The sequence below is a fragment of the Ursus americanus genome, chromosome 1, assembly GCF_024610735.1.
Source record: "Ursus americanus isolate L20-20 chromosome 1, mUrsAme1.1.p, whole genome shotgun sequence".
Lineage (NCBI taxonomy): Eukaryota > Metazoa > Chordata > Mammalia > Carnivora > Ursidae > Ursus > Ursus americanus.
The window spans coordinates 56,029,246-56,051,879 of NC_142127.1; the positions used below are offsets into that span (position 1 = coordinate 56,029,246).

Here is a 22,634-nt window from a genome sequence, read left to right on the forward strand (position 1 = left end):
GCTCAGTGGAGAGTTTGCTTCTCCCCCTCCTTCTGCCCCTCCCCCCACTTGTGCTCTCTCTTTCTCTCTCACTGTCTCTCAAATAAATGAAATCTTTAAAAAAAATAAAAATAAATAAAATAAAACCAGTAGCAGTTCACACTTCCAGATCAATATCTTAAACTGATGAGTCAGTTACCCAGCTCTACAAAAACCAGACAGCTCAGCTTCATATCTATGGTCCCTCCTCTTATTACCACCTTGTCAGAGACCAGATTTGAAAACTTGATAATGTGGGGGTTCAGAGTGAGTTGCCCCCAGATACGCCACTTGGACAGTCAGATTATTTTGAGCTAAAAACAAAAATAATCAGGGCCCAAAAGACACAGAAATTTTGACATTCCCCCTAATTGCCTAAAAGAACTTAGATAAAGGACCTGCTCCAGGAAGAGAGCTATCACTATAGATAACCACATTATAATATGAACTCAGGGCAGTAGACAGGCAGGAACTTAAGCAAACTTTATCTTTGATTAAAGTTCTCTCTATAACTTACTGTTTCTATAGGGCCCAACATTTGTTACCAAACATTTACTCTTTTTTATCTTCCTGTGAATTGCTCTCCTACCCCTTTCTCGTAAGTTCAGGATGACACATATACCTCATTTTGCCTGGCTGTCTTTAGAATCTCATAATTATGTGGATTCCCTATAGGTAATTAATTTGATTTTCTTCTGTCAATCTGTCTCACGTCAATTTAATTCTCAGACCACCTCCAGGGCCCTTGGGTGGCTTAGTCAGTTAAACATCTGCCTTTGGTTCAAGTATTTACTATAAGCCATGCATTGTTTGTATGATTTATTTGTATTAACTTATTTAATCCTTGTGATATTTCTATGAGGTAAGTATCATTATCAACCCCATTTTACAGAAGAATTAACTGGGGCTTAGACAGGTTAAACATTGCCCAGCATCTCACAGCTAGTACGTGGGAAGTTAGGATTCATACCCAGGCAATATATTCCAGTAATGATATTCTCACATTAAATTATCAACTTACTAGTAAAACAGCTCTGAAAATATCCAGTATTATCTGGCCAAATGAACAAGATGGGGCTCTACACTATATACAAAATTAAATACATATATATATATATATATATATATATATATATATATATATATATATACATATATGTATATATGTATATATATGATATATACATATGTGCTACTGTCTTAATTCATGGTAAGGCACCATAACTTTTGCCTACCATTGCTTCTACAATCAACAGTGCAAATGGCAAGTGATATAAGAATTGTTATAAAAAATTTTGACCTAAGAGACCCCCTATAAGCTGGAAACAAGAGAACTACTGCTCTAGGTTGTCAATGGGATGCTGCCACAGAAGAATTTCAACCTTGAACGGGTAATACAGATACAGGAACAACCTGGTCACAGAAACAGAACTGGATTTCTAATCAAAATTTTCCTGTGGCATGAGCACAGACTGACTCAACTGCCTTTGGTTCCTTCCTATTTTCTGAGCCTATTTCTTCATCCTTCTTATCAATTCTGTAGTTATATAACAACCTTCCAATAAATCCCTTTTCTGCTTAAGTTAGCTAGAATACCCTTCTTGTTTAGTCAACAGAGAAACCTGTCTGGTATAGGAAGCAAAACCGTAATTCAGAGTCTAGTAGATGATGTATACAATCAGTTAATGCTTCTTTTTTTTTAATCCTTTGCCATTTATTCTGAATGAAAATGTCCATCAATTTACCTTGACACACTATGATATCCAGAAGCAATATTATTTTTTGACACTGTCTCCTGAGAGATGGATGTTTTTTATCCAAACTTTCCATTACTTTACAGAACCATCCCAGCATGACAAAATACTAAGATTTTTTTTAATCAAACGGCTTTTCTTTTTTTTAAGAACATGTTGAAAGTGATGAAAAAGTAGTTTAATGAGAAATGGGTATGTAGGCTACTTCAAATGACCTCATGGATAAAATGTAAAGCAGCCAAGAAATGAAAGCTGCTGGAACACCTACCCGGGTAGCTCAGTTGGTTAAGTGTCTGACTCTTGCTTTTGGTTCAGGTCACGATCTCAGGGTCATGAGAACAAGCCCTGCATCAGGCTCCACACTGGGTGAGGAGCCTGCTTAAGATTCTGTCTCTCTCTTATGGCTAACAGACACATTAAAAAAATGCTCAGCATCATTTATCATCAGGGAAATACAAATCAATACCACAATGAGATGTGGTTAGTCAGAACGGCTAAAATTAACAAGTCAGGAAATAACAGATGTTGACGAGGATGTGGAGAAAGGGGAATCCTCTTAACTGTTGGTGGAAATGCAAGCTGGTACACAGAGTGCAGCCACTCTGGAAAACAGTATGGAGGTTCCACCAAAAGTTAAAAATAGTACCCTACGACCCAGCAATTGAACTATGAGGTATTTATCCAAAGGATACAAACACAGTGATTCTAAGGGGCATCTGCACCCCAATGTTTATAGCAGCAATGTCCACAATAGCCACACTATGGAAAGAGCCGAGATGTTCATTGACAGATGAATGGATAAAGATGTGGTATACACACGCACGCACATACACACACACACTGTAATATTACTTAGCCATCCAAAAGAACAAAATCTTGCCATTTGCAACAATGTGGATGGGACTAGACGGTATTATGCTAAGAAAAATAAGTCACTCAGAGAAAGACAAATACTATATGATTTCACTCATATGCAGAAGAAACAAAACAGATCAACACAGGGGAAGGGAAGGAAAAATAAAAACAGAGAGGGAGGAAAACCATGAGAGACTCTTAACTTTAGTTAACAAACTAAGGTCTTGCTGGAGGGGAGGTAGGTTTGGGGGCGGGGGGTAATTGGGTGATGGGCATTAAGGAGAGCACGTGATGTGATGAGCACTGGGTGTTATATGCAACTGAAGAATCACTAAATTCTACCCCTGCAACTAATAATACAGTATTCATTACCTAAATTGAATATAAATTTAAAAAAATTTATTTTATTTTATTTTATTTATTTATTTGACAGAGAGAGAGACAGCCAGCGAGAGAGAGGGAACACAAGCAGGGGGAGTGGGAGAGGAAGAAGCAGGCTCCCAGAGAAAGAGCCCGACGTGGGGCTCGATCCCAGCGCTCTGGGATCACGCCCTGAGCCGAAGGCAGACGCTTAATGACTGAGCCACCCAGACGCCCCTCAACTTAAAAAATTTTTAAAAAGGTTCTCTCACTCCCTCTCCCTTTGCCCCTCCCACTTGCACTCACTCTCTCTAGAAAAAAACTTTAAAAAATAAAAAAAATTTATAAAAAGAAAGATGTGACGTTTACCCTTCTAGAGTCTCCTTTCCACCAATCTCTCATTGCCATCACAAAAGAGATGGGTAATGAAAAATGATTACTGTACTAATTCCAATTAAATAGTTCTTCAAAAGTTATTTATTTTAGGTTTTTCAACTCATTAGCACAACCATAAAAAAAATGTGCCTATCTCTGGTTATCTTCTATATCTCACAAAATAGTTGAAAGTACAAAACACACACAAAAAAAAACCCACAAAAAATAAAATCTTGCAAAATACAACCATCCACTACCATCACCACAATAAAATGTTACATAACACAAAGGTATCTGTTTATGCTCTTCTCCAGTAAGATAGATACAGACCATTATTTTTTTTTAAGATTTTATTTATTTATTTGACAGAGAGACAGCCAGCGAGAGAAGGAACACAAGCAGGGGGAGTGGGAGAGGAAGAAGCAGGCTCCCAGCGGAGGAGCCTGACGTGGGGCTCGATCCCAGAACGCCGGGATCACGCCCTGAGCTGAAGGCAGACGCTTAACGACTGCACTACCCAGGCGCCCCAGACCATTATTTTTTTTACAAGAAGCTTATTCAATCTAAATATATCTGAGTGTATCATATTCTCAAAGAAGAAAAGAAGCCAATGATGAACATTTACCTGATATTAATTAATTAATAAAGCAAGGAAAATAATTTTCTTAAAAACTTGCTAAATGAAGCAAGTTAAAAAATGGAAGAATTAAACAATTCACAACATGCTTAACAAAAACATGTCATATTTCATATATGGTCATTTAAAATGACCTATTTTGTCACAATTTATTAAATACAAAAGAGGCAGAAAGTCAGAGTTTATAGCAGATGAGATGCCTTGGAGTCAAGTAAATATAAAGAAAAATGTGCAACCATGACTGCATGTTACCTTCAACTAAAAGCAAGAAACACTGAAGTCAATTATTACCATTCCTGGGTGCAAAATAATCCTACCTAAAACAGAGCCCTTATTAAGTACATTCATACTGTTGTGCAGTTATCACCCCATCCATCTCCAGAATTTTTTTCACCTTGCAAAACTGAAACTCTGTTCCCATTAAACAACTCTTCATTTTCCCCTCCCCCAACCCACCTTCCCCATCCCACAATCATTCTCTTCTCTTTCTCTAGGAATTTCACTACCCTAAGTAAATCGGACGAGTGGGAAAATAAATAAATAAACAGAACCGTTTACAATTAGAGATGATGAATTCTGAGAACTAGATATGTAAAGGAGACCAAGTTTCAACTAATATTTTTATCCATCTTCCACTTTGAACATCTCTCCCAAGATCCTGGAGCATTAAAAGAGGAAAATTGGATCAGTCAAATAGGTAAACTGGTATCTTGTCTTCCCAAGGCCAGAGATCATCACTGATTTATCTTTGTATTTACTCACTCATTCATTGTTCATTTAACAAAACTATAATAAGCACCTAATAGATCTGGGCAACGCTAGGTGCTAGATAGACCTGGTATTCAAAAAATATCTAATAAATGAATATATGAATATATAAATAAACAAATGAAGAAATATATGAAACAAACACCCTACAAATCCTAACATTATCCCAAGTGTAGGGCAATCATAGGATCATATGTGCATGCTTTGTCCTTCAAAGCAGCTCCTCCCAGTTTCTTTCTACTGGGGCAGTTGCCACAGATTCAGCGGATATATCAACTGCTTGATGCTGGAGAAAGGCAGGGCCGTGATGGTGGTTAGATGGACATCAATGGTGCTACCAACGGGCAGCCATTAGAGGGCAGCAGAGGATGTGCTGAGCATCAGGAAACGAGGATTGCAAGCCTTTTAATCAAGCCTGGGCAAATTACACTTCATAACAGATTGTAATTGATGATATGAGTGGGTACACTGGAACTCCTCTCTCAGTAAGTATAAATCAACCAGTTTATTTGGAAAATTTAGTTAGATTCTTCAAAGAGCTTTAACAACCAGTGAAAACCCATTAGGACAGCCTAAGGCTAACTAAATCATCTCTAATAAATCCAAATCATGTAGACACATAATGGCAATGAACAAAATCAGAATGCTGGCTCCTTAGTCTGCATTTCCAGAAGAAATACTACAGCTGTCCTTAAATTCAGATTAGAAATACCTTCAACTGTTGTTATGAAGTAAGAGTAATCTTGGGAGATGAAAACAAGCAAGCACACATAGAGATACTATTTAACTGGGTTCATCACTCTACATATTCATATATAAAATTATGCAGAAATAAACATTATCCAACTTTATAATAATACAACAGTGAAGCAGATCAAGAGTTGAAAATTTATGTAAGTTTTTGTTATGCCAGTGAATGATTATTAATCTGGTTTTATAATAATATTAACAATTCTAAATGAAAGAATAAAAATTCTTTTGAATAGATTTTAAATAAAAGTGATAAAATAATGGTCAACTTTCACCATAATACACATCTAGCCAAAACTATAATTTCTCTAAATAAAACTGAAAGCTAAAGTATCACTGTATAATATCATTTTTACAAATGTACCAGGACCTAGTTTATTCAGTAAGGGAGGGAGAAAGGAAGAAAGGTTAGAGAAATATTTTGAGTTTTCTATGAAAATATCAATAATCTACCTCAAAAGACAGAAAAAATTCTATATTAAATTCAGTTGGACATTAAAAGTCGTGTAACTAAACCTCTAAAATTCAAGTCTACTGTTAAAGGTAATAAAAGCCCACCACTTAAAAACTCTCTTCAAAAACAATAAAAGCAACTACTCCTACACCTCCCTTCTTGCCCTGCCCCTTTTCCAAAGGAGCCAGTGACACTGTTATCTACAAGGTCAGAAACATAGGGAAGTCGGTTCCTTAAGGATTTCTCCACAACTCTAGCTATTCTACCAAACCCTTAGCAGCTGCAAACCTCCATTTTTTGAAAGTACAACTTTAAAAATTCCTTTACTGTATGAATTTTTCAAATCTTTGGTTCTTCTTGTCTGTGTAGTGATAAATTCTCAGGAGTTTGGCTGCTTCTTCACCAAAAGTAGGGAAGAGCAGGAAAAGGGAATATTGCTTTAGCAAAGTGAATCACACTTGAAGAATTCCAGGAAGGTAAAGATATTTCTGGCAACCCCAGCTATAAAGTACCCCATGGCTAAAGCCTCTTTATACACTTCCAAAGCTCTCAGATGAGCTCTCTATCTGCATGGTTTCTTCAGCCTTCCCGAGCTCCAAGAAGCCTGGACCACTTCCTTCTCCTGGACAATGAATATGTCCATCAAGTTCACATGGCTGGGCAGGTCTCCCTCCATCACCAGAAGAAGAAGCCCATCCAGCCATAATAACTTTACAAACTCATGGTCTCATTTCTGAATTCCAACCATTCTTCACCTGCTATAGGTATCTCCTGCCCTTCTCTTCATCTCAGGACTTCTCTGGGTAATCTCCAAACCTGTTCTCTCTTAACCCTTACCCTAGGAAGAAGTGTTCTTCCTCTATCCTTGACAAAGACATACACACCTTTCATTGAACTGATCTCAAACAAAATCCAATATCCCAGATGTTAAGTCTAATGGATTTGAACAAAGCTTCATTCGTATCATCAGATTCCTATTTCCAAAGAATTGGCATAAAAATTAATTTTTAGTATCCAATTATTTATATGTTGGATACCACACATTCACAAGAGAACTTTTGTTCCACTGAAATACACATATAACACAAACTGAGATTTTGGCGCTATCACATTTTTTGTTTATACAATGTCAACATAAGGCACATATCAAACACCACACTGGAAAAAAAAGAACACACAAATAGGGGCACCTGGGTGGCTCAGTCGGTTAAGTGCCTTCGGCTCCAGTCATGATCCCAGGGTTCTGGGATCAAGCCTCACATCGGGCTCCCTGCTCAGCAGGGATCCTGCTTCTCCCTCTCCCCTCCCTGATGCTTGTGCTTTCCCTCTCTCTCTCAAATAAATAAATCTAAAAAAATATAAATATATGAAAACACAAATAGCAGAGAACCATTATTTCATACATGTTAATAGTTTTTTAAATAAATAAATACATCCCCACAAAAACTTACACACAAATGTTCATGGCAGTACTATTCATAACACTCAAGACAATGGAAACACACGTCAATTTCGAATGGATAAACAAAATGTGGTACATCCATATAATGGAATACTATTTGACAAGAAAAAGGAACGAAGTAATGACACACAGTATAACATGAATGAACGTTAAAAACTAGTATGTTTTTAAGGTCACATATTACATGATTCCATTTATATGAAATATCCAAAACTGCCAAATTCATAGGGACAGAAAGTAAATTAGTGGTTGCCTAGGGCTAGAGTATGTATGGGGAACTACTGGTAATGAGCATGAGGATTCTTTCTTCAGGTGATGAAAGTGTAAAATCAAATTGTGGTGATAATTCCACATATCAACTAAAAAAATCACTGAATTGTACACTTAAAATGGATGAATTCTACGGCATGTAAATTTATCTCAATAAAGCTGTTAAAAGTAACTTAAAAAATAAACAATTGCCCATTCTGTAGATTAGGGAAATCTGGATGAAAAAAATAAATACTTTAAGTACTAAAAAATAAATACAAAAAATATGTAAGCAGTATGTTCCAGGAAGTCTGTAAAATGAATTGCATATGCTGAGCAATTTATCCCCAACTTCCACTATACTTAAAACACATTGCTATGAAAGAACTTCAGCTGCAGAGACAAATTTTGTTCAACACTGTATATACTGGCTGGGTCAAACAGTAAGAATAAAGATTAAGTGGATTAAACAGAGAGAAGAAAGAAGAGTATAAGCAATAATGTTCATACCACTTTTATGTTCATAGATGCCCAAACTTCCTATCACCTTAAGTAAATTGGTACTAAAAAGGGGACTGAGATTTGCTTTTTTACATTTAACCTATAAGGAGAGATTTATGAATTAATGTCTTACCTCTTAGAATATCTCAAAGTTTTCACACCAACACACATAAAGACATCCAAGATTTGATTAAAGGTTACATAATTATTCCTTTCAATGGTATCATGTTTTAAAACAAATCAAGACTGCTTTTGAGAAAAGTATAAAATGTGCCTTTGAACTAAAACAGTACTAAGACTGTTCTGTAGGCCCTAAATATCAAAGGCTTAAAACTGAATGCAAGTCACTTTAAAGAATCACCTACCCTGTAAGGAAGAATCTTAGTTACCTGTGTATTTCCTTATACCTCCAAATAAAAATAACAATGAGTAACATTACTAGAATGTTCTATAAAGCAGTGTCCTAAACACTCTGCATTCATTGCTTCATTTATAACACACAACAATACTGTTAGAAGTAGTGTTGTCACCATTTAACAGCTTAGTAAACTAGGCTTAGTGAGATGAAGAGAGGTTACCCTGCCCAAAGTCAGGTAGCTCACAAACAGCAGAACTAGCATTTAAACCTAAGGCTGGGTCCAAGGTCTAAGTACATTACTTCTCATGCTCTTGTTTAATATGAATAAAGGTCTTTAACAGCTCTTGAATAAAATTGCTCATTTTAAAAATATAATGACACAAAGGTTATACTTGTTAAGAGTCTCTTATCTTCTAACAACATACTTTAATATCTGCAAATGAAGTGTGTCTGGGATTTACGTCAATAATGGGAGGGGCATACATGGAATAAAATTGGCCATGTGTTGATAACTGTTGGAAGTAGAGGATACGTAAACAGTGGTTCATTTTACTATTCTGTTTTGGTATGTTTGAAAATGTCTACGATAAAATAAAAAGATTCAATCTTTAAACATGCCAATACTGTAAAAGAGGAAGCTACAATCCTTTATAAAAATTTTTTGCATTTAGCAATATTTTATTTCAAAATCAAGACGACACAGGAAATAGACTACACATAATTTTAAAATATTTACATACTCACCATTATATTCTAAAACCCTTTATGGAGAAAGATCTGAGTATTTGATGCTGAGGAGGAGACCAATTCTGTCAGAAGCAGAAACCAAAATATAAAAAGAAGCAGGCAGGCAGGCAGAATCCTTGCTTCTGCTGCTTTGTTGGCACTGGAGAACTTTTGTTCCCGGTTTCTTCAGGTCTTTCTTATTTTATGACTGGGGTCATTTCTTCAGTGGTCTCCCCCTCCCTCTACCACCATCACCATATCATACTCTGTTTTTAAGTGAATAAATTATTAAGAAAAGGGTTTGTCCACAACAGGCATTCACCATCATGTGTGAACAGCAGTGGCTGGTCAAAGACAGGCAGATTATTAATTAAATATATTGTTTAAACCTAAAACAGAGTCCAAAGGTTTTGCATGCAATATATTTCAACAGTTAAGAGCACAGTTCCAAATTTAATAACAATTTATTTTATTTTAGCTACATAGTCAATAGAACCAAAAAGGTTATTTCTGAAATCTAAAGTAGGTGTTGCATTTGGATTTGTTTGAATGTGTGTGTTTGCCTAGGACAACGCCTGGCACATGACCAATGCACAGTATTTGCCGAATTAACTCCCTTCTCGTGATCCTGCCAAGGCTTTCTCATTTAAGAGTCACCGGGCAGAATAATTAGGAAACAGGAGAAAGAGTAAGAGAAAACAAGCTTAGGTAATTTTAAACTTGACAAAGCACTATGAATAGAACATGCATTTACTTTGAGCAGAATATTAAATTACATAGTTCAGGAAACATCTTGGGACCTGGCCCATCAGGATCATGAATGGAAAGAGGCACTTTATAAAGCCCACTTTACGTTACAACCCATTCTAACTTCTGGCTTTTAGAACTGGCTTATTTAACTTTACACCTTTAGAGCCTAAGTGAGTTTTCATTACCTATATTTCAACACTTGGAAAAAAATCACTAAATATAACATGAACATTTTTCCATTTTCTGAACTATATCTTCACTTTTATTACAATATTCACCATCATCCCCTCCTCCAACTAACTCATTTTCTTACTTTAATATCTATAAATACTTTCCAGCTCCTAGTTCTTTTTTGCAATATTTAGATGGCTCCTGATTCTAGCACCCACATTTTACTGGGCAGATTATGCAGATTATCTGATCTGTAAAATTCACAAAAGAACCATAGAAGACACTCTGGGATTCCTCTAGATAGTCAAAAAGAGGTTTTTGCTAGCAAATATATATATATATATATTTTAGGATTTCATTTATTTATTTTAGAGAGAAAGACAGCATGCATGCATGCAAGCAGGGGGAGGAGCAGAGGGGAAAGAATCTCAAACAGACTCCACACTGAGCGCAGAGCCCTACATGGGGCTCAATCCCACAACCCAAGCTGAAACCAAAAGCCGGATGCTTAAGTGACTGAGCCACCCAGGTGCCCCTTTACTAGCAAATATCTCTAATAATTGAGGCAATGTAATTTTTGCCATCATCTAATATTATACTCTAAAATGTGAGATTGTGACCACAGCAACAAATCAAAATTTTTTAAATGGGAAACAGTGGCGACTGTTTAAAAAATGATCGAGTTTAAAAGGGCTTTCCTGAAGTGATCAGTGCTTCTAGCACAAAAGCACACCACTTAGGTAGGAGGCACCAAAGCAGCACTTCCCATTTTTAATGACTTCAATACTGTTTGAGGAGCTCCTGAAAACAAGCAGAGTCAGCAGGTGTCATGATTAAGACTGAAGTCAGACTGAGAAGGGGTCAAATCCTAACTCTGTCCCTTATTAGCTGTGACAAGTTGCTTTACCTCTCACACCCTGGTTTCAGTACCTGAAGAGGGCCCAGCTGCATTTCTGTGTGGGGTGATAGGCCAGAATTCTTTAAATCCTATCCTTTTCACTTAAGCTCATTACACTGGCTTCAGTGCTTAAAATTAAAGGAACCACACCTATCAGCCTTCCAGAGCCCTTTCCTAGGATTGATTCTTACACCTCCCAGCAATCTACCACATATCTACCACAGAGGCAAACTGAGGGACACACAATCCTTTCCCCTACAAGAAGAAATAAAGACATCTATCAAACTATATTTTGCTACAGTGACAGAGAGTGTACTCTTGATTTAGTATTCTTCTTATAAGACCTCCCTAAAACATCATCCTTGCTCACAGAAATGCAAAGGCACAAGCAATCTTAATCTATATAAGGCTACTATAAAAAATGAAATCAGAAAAATTAAGCTGATGAAAAGTACCCCCCAAACAACAACGAAGCAGAAAACTTTAATACACATCCCAAACTGAATTACATCTCTTTAAATGGGCATTTGGAATATGAAAAAACACTCTGAATCAGAAATTTTTAAAAACCTAAAAAAAATGACAAAAGCAAAAAGATATGAAAAAAGAAGTGACTAAACTCAGTTAAGCAATAAAAGAAAAAGGGGTACCTAGGTGGCTTAGTCAGTTAAGCGTCTACCTTTGGCTCAGGTCATGATCCCAGTGTCCTGGGATGGAGCCCCATGTCAGGCTCCCTACTCAGCAGGGAGTCTGCTTCTCCCTCTACCCCTCCCCCGCTGCCGGTGCACACATGCTTGCTTTCTCTCTCTCTCTCCCCCCCAAATAAATAAAATCTTAAAAATAAATAAAAGAAAAAATCGCATCAGAATTGAAAACAAAATTATACAGTGCTTCACAACAAATTCAAATAAAACACACTGAAGGAAACAGTAAAAGAAACGAGAGAATGAAAATGAGATAATGAAGTAAAAGTAGAAAGTTTCTGATATGGAAGATAGACAAAGAAGATATAATTATGCTAACTGAAGCCCCTAAAGAAGAAAAACAAAACACTGGAATGGAACTAATATTTAAAACTATAATCCAAAAAACTACAGAAACAGAAGACCCACTAGATGGCAGGGAAAACTGACCTGCTACCATAAACTCTAGAAAAACTATTAAACTTTAAAAATAAAAGGAAAGGGGCACATGAGTGGCTCAGTCAGTTGAGCATCCAACTCTTGATTTTGGCTCAGAGCATGATCTCAAGGTCCTGAGACAGAGCCCCACATTGGATTCTGTGCTAAGTGTGGAGCCTGCTTGAGATTCTCTCTACTTCTCTCCCTCTGTCCCTCACCTCATTCATGCTCTTCTAAACGTGCACGCTCTCTCTCTCTCAATAAATAAATAAAACTTAAAAAAATAAAAGGAAAAATAAGAAGACCAGGGATTCCAAGCAGAAAGATGAAATAACTTACAATAAGGACAAGAAAATTAAGACTAGTAGGGGCCCCTGGGTGGCTCATTGATTAAGCGTCTGACTCTTGATCTCAGCCCTGGTCTTGATCTCAGGGTCGTGAGTTCAAGTCCCACTTGAACTCCACACTAAGCATGAAGCCTACTTTAAAAAAAAAAAAAAAGGAAAAAGGAAAAAGAAATTTAAGGCTGGCAACAGACTTCTTGACAATATACACTGCAAGACCACATCGTAAACATGGTAAGTGTGAACCAAGAATTTTATTTCTAGACAAGCTGTCCTTCTAGTATCAAGGCTACTAAAAAACTTTAAATATGCAAGAACTAGGGAAAACTGTGCCCATGAGCTCTTAAGAAATTTACTAGAAATTGAGCTATATCTAACCAGTGGGTGATTGGGAAACTTCAGCAAAGAACTGATGGTGAGGGTTTAATATATTTATTTGTAAAACTAAAAGCAAAATACAGGCGCCTGGGTGGCTCAGTCATTAAGCATCTGCCTTGGGCTCAGGTCATGATTCCGGGTTCCTGGGATAGACCCCCCCCCACCCGCTCAGCGGGAAGCCTGCTTCTCCCTCTCCCGCTGTGTCTCTCTGTCAAATAAATAAAATCTTTAAAAAAAAAAAAAGCAAAATAAAACTGCAATTAAAGTTTGAAGAGAAAATGCAACTTAAAATGGAAGAGAAAAAAATGTAAAATAAACTCACTGTTGAAGTAAGAATAAGAATCAAAACATGTCATTAAAAACTAACAAAGAATAGTAGAAAAAATAAGGAAATAAACAAAATACACAAGTAGCTGCTGTACCAATAAGAAAAACAACAAATCCAAAATATCCAAAGAATTTCTTTAAATGAAAACACATCATAAAGAAACAAAGAAAAATATAACGTACACAGTATTTATAACATAAAATAACTTGACAATTGAGATCATATTCAACAGTCATTAAAAGAGAATGATTTTTAATATGGCTCATAAAAAAAAATAACCTCACTAATTGTTATATACAAGAGATAACCCATAACCTAAAACAAAGCAAATCAGAAAGACTAAAAAATAAAAGGATAGGCAAGGGCATATCAAGCAAATAGAAACAATAAGAAACCTGGAAGAATGATCTTGATACTAAGGAATTCAAGCCTTTAAAAAGCATTAAATGTGACAGAGAAACTGTTTATTGCTAAAAGCCACAATACACAATGAAGATGCATAACACGTAAGAATATGTATACATCAAAAAACAACTTCCTTTACAAAGCTGAAGCTACAGGCACACAAAGATACAGAAAAACAGGGGCGCCTGGGTGGCTCAGTTGTTAAGCATCTGCCTTCGGCTCAGGTCATGATCCCAGTGCTCTGGGATCGAGCCCCACATCGGGCTCAGCGAGAAGTCTGCTTCTCCCTCTCCCACTCCCCCTGCTTGTTTTCCCTCTCTCGCTGCCTTTCTCTCTGTCAAATAAATACATAAATAAAAATCGTAAAAAAAGATACAGAAAAATAGCTTTAATAACATATAAAATCAACACACACACACACACACACACAAACAAACACGAAGTTAACTTAGAATATAAGAATTACCGAGAAGATAAACAACTCATATAACATAAATAAGGTAGCCCTTACAGGTATATATCAAGTTTTACAGCCTGATAATAAAAGCTCTACCTGCTTCTCAAGTGGACATGAATGCTGATCACCAAAAAAAAAAAAAAAAAAAAAAAAAAAAAAGCGACCATACTGTAGGTGTTAAAGAAAGCAACAGTATATTTCATGATATAAACAATTCTAATAAAACTGGACATTACTAACAAAATCAAAAGCAATCATGGTATTCTACTTCAAAATTTTAGAACTTTCTACTACTAAACAACTCTTGAGTAAAATCAAAATTAGATTTTCAAAAAATAATATGAAAATGATACATCTAATGCACTGAAAAGAGGAAAATCTGGAACTGTGAACATTTATATCAATAGTAAAAATAAGTTCCTAGTTCAAAATGAACACAGTAAACCAAAGGAAAACACAAGGATAGAAATGATAGATGAAAAATGAATTAATGAGGTAGAGAATTAGAAAAAAAAAGTCTATCTAATTCATAAATTAAAATCTTGGGGTTTTTTTAAATTAATAAAATAGACAAGGTTAATTCAGAAAAAAAGAGAAAGCACAAACGTGCAAAATAAGAAACATATAAAGTAAAAATACAAAAAAGAAGATAAAAATACATGTTACACAAGCTTATTCACTACAGTACATAAAATATTGGAAAATACAATTGCAAACAACCTGCACGTCCAGAGGTAATAGAGTAGTTTAATAAAGAATGGGTATATCCACACAATGGAGTACTATGCAGCTCTAAAAAATAATCAAAATCTCTATGAAATAACATGGATATCCAGTACACATTAAGTGAAAAAAGTAGTGCAAAAGAATGTCTGCAGTATGTTACTTTTTGTGTAATAAAGAGAAAAAAAGAATATATACATTTGTTCATTCTGCTCAAAGAGAAACAAAGGATAAATAAGAAACTAGAGTGGTTGCCTACAGAAAACAGGGGAGAATGGGTACCGAACATGGGAGGTTGGAAAAGGAGAAGAGATGATTCCGTGTAGTTCTGACTTTTGGAACCATGCTAATGTTTCACATATTCAAAAAAATATAGTAAGATCAACAAGGATGAGAGGAAAAATAAACCCCAAAATAGGAATCAAACAGAAAAAAATGTCTCTAATAGCATTTCAAATGACAAACACTGCACTAAATGGCGGAGGGAGAGGGGAGAACTAACCCAAATAACTTCTGAACAAGTATTTTTACTACATACTCTCAAGGCTGTACACAAAACAAAACAAAACTGTAAATAAATACTGAACTCCAATAAATGAGTTTGTTTTTACAGTGTTAAGGATTAGTAATTCTGAATTACTTTCTGTGTTTTCTAGGATTGAGCAAATAAATAAGTAAACTGTGTATTCTAGGATTGAGCAAATAAATAATGAGAATCAGACTTCTCACTGTCAAATGGACTTACGAATATGGACGGGGGGAGGGAGCCTAGAATGAAGCCCAAAATGATGACTGGAATATAAAAAATTAATATGTACTCACAGCTTCTAAAACATTTAGATATAGAGGTGTGTGTGCATGTTCCTTGGCTCTGTCCACTGAGAAGGTTCTGATGATTAATTTTATGTGCCAATTTGACTAGGCCACAGAGTGCCCAGATATTTGATTAAATATTATTCTGAATGTTTCTGCAAGGGTGTTTTTGATGATGTTAACATTTTAATCGGTAAAGCAGATTGCCCCCTGTGTTGCAGGTGACCTTCCAATCAGCTGAAGGCCTGAATTAAACAAATAGACTGACCTTTCCCTAACAGGAGAGAATTCCCTAATACACTGCCTTTGGACCTAATCTGCAACATCAGCTCTTCCTACCTGATGGCTTTTGAACTGGATCATCCTTCTCCCTTGGTCTCCAGAGCCTGCCACCCTACTCGGCAGGGTAGGCCTGAAGCCTCCATAGTCACATGAGCCAATTTCTTATGACAAATCTCCTAATGCGTATTTCTACTGGTTCTGTTTCTCTGGAGAATCCTAATACAAAGGCCTAAAATCAATTAACACCTCAGTAGCAATGAGCACAGGTGCCTGGATCTTAGTTTCTAAATACTACTCCCCTTAAAAGAATCAGGACTCCTTGAAAAAATGGCATATTCCAAGGCCAGGTAGAGAAAATATAAGATGACTCTGGAAAATCTTGTTGCCAGAATATAAAGTGCTCAAAGATTTATAGATACATGTCAGAAGAACACAGAATAATTCAGGTAAGAATTATCATTGTATGGTAAAACTCATGGGTAAAAAAGTTATAAAAAATAAAATACTTAGGGATTCTCAAGGCATCTCCCCTAAAGATATTTATTAGTTACTAAGGGGGGAAAAAGAAGTTTATAGTGGGGAAACATGGAGGACGCCACCATATCCACGTGATAAGAACTTACATCACCAGTAATAGAACAACAATAGCATGGGCCTACAGATGAGATATACAGATACACTTCTGTAGTATTCCAGCCAAAACTGTATAACCTACATCTCCTCAAGAGGAAACGTCAGACAAACCCAAATGGTGCAATATTTCTACAAAACAACTGACATGTATTCTTCAAAAATGTCCTATCATGAAACACAAGGAAAGACCAAGGATGTGTTCGAAATCAAAGATTAAAAGGTATGACATGTGAAAATAACACATGATCCTAGACTGGAACCTATGCCAAGAAAAAAAAAAGAAGTTTATTTACTTAAAAAGATGTTATAAAATTCAGCAAAATTTGGGACGCCTGGGTGGCGCAGTCCTTAAGCATCTGCCTTCGGCTCAGGGCGTGATCCCGGCGTTATGGGATCGAGCCCCACATCAGGCTCCTCCGCTATGAGCCTGCTTCTTCCTCTCCCACTCCCCCTGCTTGTGTTCCCTCTCTCGCTGGCTGTCTCTCTCTGTCAAATAAATAAATAAAAATCTTAAAAAAAAAAAATTCAGCAAAATTTGAATAAAACACACACTCTGTTGTATCAAAGTTAATTTCCTGACTTTGATTACTGTACTGTGGTTATATAAGAAAATATCCTTGGTTTTTGGGAATGCACCCTGAAGTATTTAGGGGCAAAAGGACATAAAGTCTGCAATTGCTCTCAAATGGCTCAGAAAAAATAACATATATTCACTGCTTTATAAAAAGCAAATGTGATAAAAAGTCAACATTTGGTGAATCTGGGCTAAAGAGTGTACAGAATTCTTTGAATTATTTTTGCAATTTTTCTGTATGTCTGAAGTTATTTCAAAATTTAAAAATTGGGTAAAATCAAATATTTGATAATAAGCCTTCCTACATCATTCCCCCAACATGTGTGCACCCGCACACACATTTTTATAAAAACCAAAACCAAAAACCAAAGAGAAACCTTCAAGTTACTCTCTTCCTATACCCTCTACACAAATGGCCACATAACCTGCCCACTCTACCCTCTTCTCTTCAACAGCACTATTGGTTCAATTACTGTATAACCTCTGAAAGATTTCCCTACTTCAGAATCTCGTCTTTTACACACTTGCAAAATTAATCACCTCACTACTCTACTAGAAAATCTTGAACAGTTCTCCATGACCAACTCTTCTGCCAGCCTTTAAGTTTTTTCCAGATTGTTCCCCTGACTCTCTCCACCTAATGTCCTTCTCATCAGCAAGAAGCCAAGTGCAGTTCTCAGAGCTTGCAACGCTCTTTCATTGTTTGAGCTGTAGCATATCCTGCTCTCTCTGCTGAAATACCCTTCTCTATCTAGTCGAAGAAATTCCCATTTATTCTTTATTTTTTAAAACTTATCTTAGCTTCACCGTGTCTGTGAAAGCTTCCCTGGCACAAAACTCAGTGTGAGGATAAATAACCATTCTCTCCCTTCTTAGTGTTACTATTTTATCTTCCACCATCTCTATTATCTTATCACACAGTATAACTATCTCCCATTCTAAGGTGAATGGGGACTCCGTGACAGACAGGATTAAGTTATGTTCATTTGTTGAATTAACTTAGAATACAATAGGTCCTCAAATAGTGTTTATTAACATGAGTAATTACATATACAAATACACACAATATGAGAATGCAGCACAGGGGAAAAAAAGAAAGAAAGCCTCAATCTATATGTTGAGAAGTAAAAGTTGAGAAAATAAAAAAATAATCGTAAAACTAATACATATTTCACAGGGGAGATGACATGTGCTTTTGCTTGTTATTTAATACAAATTAGAACAAGCCCTAGATGTAAGTTTTTTTTGCATTCATCTCTGGAAAACAAAAAATCTGAAGTAGTTTAAGTTTTATTTTCTATAGTTTGATGCTTAAGAACACTTTGTTGTTCATAGGCCTTTAAATCATGAACTGAAACTAAAGTAAGTTTATGTAAGTGATATAATAGGAAACCAAAAGTAATTTTACTTCCTAATAATTAATACAAGAATCACCCTTTTGGTCAAAGTAGTTTAAAAGCAGTAACTCCTGATTTAAATTCAACCCCATAAAAATCTAAAAACTTCTTAATTTTCTCGATCTAAAAGTAAACTGATTATATAATCTACCACAAAGAAGTTTAAAGAAAAATACTACAAACGTTACACTTGCACTCCTTTACAGTATACACATTATAGGGATAAATGAAACCGCGTTGTAATTTTAAAAGAGAGATGCTCAAATTATAAATGACATAATAATCTATATTAAAACTTCCATGAATGGGGCGCCTGGGTGGCACAGCGGTTAAGCGTCTGCCTTCAGCTCAGGGCGTGATCCCGGCGTTATGGGATCGAGCCCCACATCAGGCTCCTCCGCTATGAGCCTGCTTCTTCCTCTCCCAGTCCCCCTGCTTGTGTTCCCACTCCCACTGGCTGTCTCTATCTCTGTCAAATAAATAAATAAAATCTTAAAAAAAAAAAAAAAAACTTCCATGAAAAAAATGCTGTCACATACAAAATCATAACTATAGAAATTAAGCACTGTTGTTGACGTCCTTGGTATCTCTTTCTGGTTTTTCTAATGGTCACTCTCTGTCTTAGCATTTTGAGGAACAAGCATGATCTGACCTTTGCTTACCTGGCCCTTCCTGCATGTTTCTATCGTAGCCTATATTTCCAAGCACAAAATTTAGCATCTGTTATTAAAAGTATATGCTCTGGAAGTTCAGGGACTGGGTCAATTTCACTTTCCTTTGACATCTACCCTTTCCCTACAAATGACAAGTACAGTATGTGGAGCACAGAAGGAACTCAATAAATAAGAGAAATGGCTGAATTAGTTTGAAGATATTTAAGTGGTAATTTTCATAAAGATATAGTTTATTTTCTTTAGGAATAAGGAAAGTGATTATTTTCCTGAATAAACACTGATAATCAGACATGTGTGCCAAATATGGCAAAAGGCTTACTTTCCATAGCAATAAAGGTACTTAAAATCTCCCCTCAATGTCTGGGAGTACAGAGACTTCCTCTACAACTGTTCACCAAAGATAAGAGTCCACGGGGTTGGTACCTTTATTGCCTACTAGAAGGACAGAGATACAACCATGGCAACAAATTTTGAAATGAATCTGCAAGTATAAAGACATTAATACACCCATAGGAAACTGTTAGCCTACTGAAAACGAATGCTTTCTCTTGACCTTCTCTCAAGAGTCCTATGATCATGCGGCACGTGGGTGGTTCAGTGGGTTAAGCATCTGACTCCTGATTTCAGTTCAGGTCATGACCTCAGGGTAGTGGGACTGAGCACCACATCAGGATCCACGTTGAGTGTGGAGTCCGCTTATCCCTCTCTCTCTGCTTCTACCACTGCTCACATGCACATGCATTCTCTAATAAGTAAATTACATCTTAAAAAAAAAGTCCTATAATCATGAATTAACTTCTTTCAAAATTCTTATATTCCATAAAGATATATATCAAATAAAGCATTTTACCTATAGCATACACTACATTTAGAAAAACAAAAAATCTAACAATTTGACAGTAATCCAATAACATTCTAATCATAATGCATTAAAATTTTCTTAATATAAGCTACAGCTCTTTTGAAATAGTCCCCTCACAGTCATGTCAGTTTCCATATGAAACTAAAAATTTATTAGCACATTACTAACTGAAGAACAAAGTCAGTGTCATCTTATAATTCTTTGTGTATCTTGCTTATAAAGGTCATATATAACAAAGCAAACTAAGCAAGTGTCCCAAAAATAAAGAACAAACTGGAGCACCTAATTTCTTCCTCCTCAGAGGAAAGGCTTTGTTGTCATAAAAGTTAATTGAATTCTTGTCTTTGATCCTATTTTTTTTCTCTAGTGTTCTCTATTAACTGACCTCTTTTTTCTTTCCTCTTCCTCTAACCTATGTTTTTTTCCTTAGCCTTAACTGCTTTTCTTATCAAAACTTAAAGTCCTGTCAACCTCTTAAGTTAAATACACTAACTACTTAGATGCTACCCATCTACCAATTTTATCATCAGACATTTAAGAATGCCATATTTACTAATCAATGCCAATGTCAGATTTCTCTGCTCTAGTAGCACATTCCTTTTTACAACTAGTTAAGGTACTATATTTTTACTGTGTATCCCAGTGCTTGACAAAAAATAAATACTAGAAGTCAGATTAGTATTATAAATTAACAAACTCTATTTAAATAGACTACATGATAGAATGCTGTATTTTCTGCAGTGTCCCTATGACCATCTTGTAAAAAAAAAGATAATTTTTTATTAATTTTAAGTTACCTACAGAAATGCTTTTTTCATAAAATGTGTTCTCTTTGCAAATCAGATCATATCTCATGCGATTCTTTACACTACGATCACACATGTGAGTCATTTGTAGGATGTACAATAGGGTTTTTAGAAGTCTGCTAAGGTAAAAACACTGAAAGACAAAGTTCAAAACTGCACAGATGGAAGCATTCCAGAACAGAACCTTAAAAGTGACTGAAACCACTGATACTCACTTGTATTTTTTGATAGTCTCTTTCTAGACCTGGGTTCTCAATCTGGCTACATATTAGAATCACTCGGGGAACTTTTAAAAAATATCCACTCCAGGTCAACTGAATCAGAATCTCTAGGGTTGGAACCTGGGCATAGGAACGGCTTCAAAGCTCTCCAGCTGAGTGTAATGTGCAATTAGAATTCAAAACCATTAGCCAGGACTCTATAATTATTAAGACAGAATAAAATATTAAGGTATCATTTAGCACTAACAACATCTCAAAGAACTGTCATTCAACTAATTTAAGTCTTTAAACTAATCTAGCAGTACGACAACACTTAAGTTCATTACTCAACAAAAAGAAAGTCCTCCACTATCACTAGCTGGTGATGCAGATATTTTAACAATTAAAACCATGATGATTGTTTTAGAAAGAATATTGGGCTACTATAATGCAAATATATTATTTCAATATTTTACAGTAATTCTAGGTTAAAATTCTCCAAAACAGTTGATGAGATGCAAATACCTAATAGCCTGCAAGTTACAAGGTGATAGGAAATACCTTGAGAGGAAGAACTGGGGCATTTCAGGCAGAAGAATAAGTTGATCAAGGCCATGGTATAAAGACTGTACAAGTGTAGAATCCATACAGAACAAAGGAGGAAGTTTAGTGTGATGGAGACAAACAGGAATAAGAGATGGGAAGAAAAGCTAAGACTGCATACAGACTGAAAGGTCTCTGAATGACAGACTGGTTAGTCTGTCCCTGTCGGACTAACTAAAAAAGAATGACAGGGTGTTCCACTTCTGAGAAGATGGAGTCGATGTACTTTTTCTCATTCCTCCCACTAGGTACAATTGAAAACCCTTACACATAAACCTAAGAAGTCTGTGAAAGGTGGAAAGAGGAAGGCAGACTGGCTAGGGACCTCAGGACTGGAAAAACAACTCAGTGGTGAATGAATGCCCTGGGTTTTCTTTTGTCTTCATGTAACTCACAGCTGGAGCTAAAATGCTGGCTACCTGCAAACACCAACAGATCAAAATTTAAAAGGCCCATACTAACGCTTGCTCTCTTAAGCCAAAAGACCAAGAAAAGGCAGCCTAGCAAGACAGAAAACTTTTATGTAATAACTGCACTACTGTAGCTAAACACCACCCAAAAAGTGACCCCACTCTTACCCATGTCAGCAAAGCCTGAGTGAGGAGACTAGACTTCCACCCTCAGGAGTATGTAATGAGGTACACCTAGACCTGGAAGCAGGGTGGTGTCACAGGTAGCCAAGAAGGGGTATCAGACGTTCATCTCAGAATGAGCCCTCACCACCCAGTACCACATAGAAAGTGAAGACCACATAGAAAGCTGTTAGAATTATCTGATAAAGATTTTAAAGCAGCCATAATAAAAATATTTCAATGAACAACTATGAACATGCTTGAAACAAATGAAAAACTAGCCTCAACAAACAAAATCTCAGCAAAGAAATAGAAGACATAAGAACCAGATGGAAACTTTGCAACTAAACGATACAGTAACTGAATGAAAAAACTC

The 22,634-nt window shown here is 36.1% G+C and overlaps 1 protein-coding gene across 6 annotated transcripts in view; it reads right to left on the reverse strand.

Annotated features, from left to right (window-relative positions):
* The window catches only part of SESTD1 (SEC14 and spectrin domain containing 1), a 150,876-nt gene that overhangs the window by 107,566 nt on the left and 20,676 nt on the right, over positions 1–22,634 (reverse strand). The window contains exon 1 of one of the 6 annotated variants that reach the window (XM_045806230.2): positions 9,286–10,487. The exons of the other annotated variants lie outside the window; for them this stretch is intronic. The gene's annotated coding sequence lies outside the window, so the exon portion shown is untranslated. Of the gene's footprint in view, positions 1–9,285; positions 10,488–22,634 lie in introns of those variants that run through there. 6 annotated transcript variants of the gene reach the window in all.